Here is an 879-nt window from a genome sequence, read left to right as displayed (position 1 = left end):
CCAATTCTTGACTTCCGCTCAGGTCATGATCTCAGGAGTGTGAGATGGAGCCCCATGTCAGGCTCTGCACTGAGCCTGGAGCCTGCTTAGGAGTCTCTCCCTTGCCCTCTGCCCCTTCTTCCCTCCTCCCCCTGCTCTCTTTCTCTAAAAAAAAGGAAGGAAAAAAAAAAAGAATATATGTTCTCATTGAGCTAACATTATCTAAAATTTGAAAATAAGACAGTGCCTTGGGTACTTCTCCCTGAAGAATGGTCGCATGTACTTGGACCATCAACTGAGATCTTTTAAAACCAATAGAAACAATGCCATGTTACATAAACAGTGCCATTCACCTCATACAGTCAGGTTCTATAAGAAAAGACCTTCCTGTAACAAACTATAGAAATGATCCCTGAAAGTATAGTCTGAAAGCAAGGGCAAAAATGAATTATTGGGACTTCATCAAGATAAAAAGCTTTTGCACAACAAATGAAAACAGTCAACAAAACCAAAAGAAAACCAACAGAATGGGAAAAGATATCTGCAAATGACATATCAGATAAAGGGCTAGTATCCAAAATCCATAACGAACTTATCAAACTCAACACCCAAGGAACAAATACTCCAATCAAGAAATGGGCAGAAGACATGAACAGACATTTCTCTAAAGAAGACAAACAAATGGCCAACAGACACATGAAAAAGTGCTCAACATCACTCAGCATCAGGGAAAAACAAATCAAAGCCACAATTAGATAGCAGCTCACACCAGTCAGAATGGCTAAAATTAACAAGTCAGGAAACAACAGATTTTGGCAAGGATGCGGAAAAAGGGGAACCCTCCTACACTGTTGGTGGGAATGCAAGCTGGGGCAGCCACTCTGGAAAACAGTATGGAGG

The 879-nt window shown here is 41.0% G+C and overlaps 1 pseudogene; it reads right to left on the bottom strand.

The window, feature by feature from the left end:
• Window positions 1-330: 330 nt before the first annotated feature.
• On the bottom strand, window positions 331-407 carry LOC117799901 (annotated as a pseudogene).
• Window positions 408-879: the final 472 nt, after the last annotated feature.

The sequence above is a fragment of the Ailuropoda melanoleuca genome, unplaced genomic scaffold (assembly GCF_002007445.2).
Source record: "Ailuropoda melanoleuca isolate Jingjing unplaced genomic scaffold, ASM200744v2 unplaced-scaffold59803, whole genome shotgun sequence".
Lineage (NCBI taxonomy): Eukaryota > Metazoa > Chordata > Mammalia > Carnivora > Ursidae > Ailuropoda > Ailuropoda melanoleuca.
Note: the sequence above shows the minus strand (reverse complement) of the source record. Positions and strands in the feature narration are given on the sequence as shown.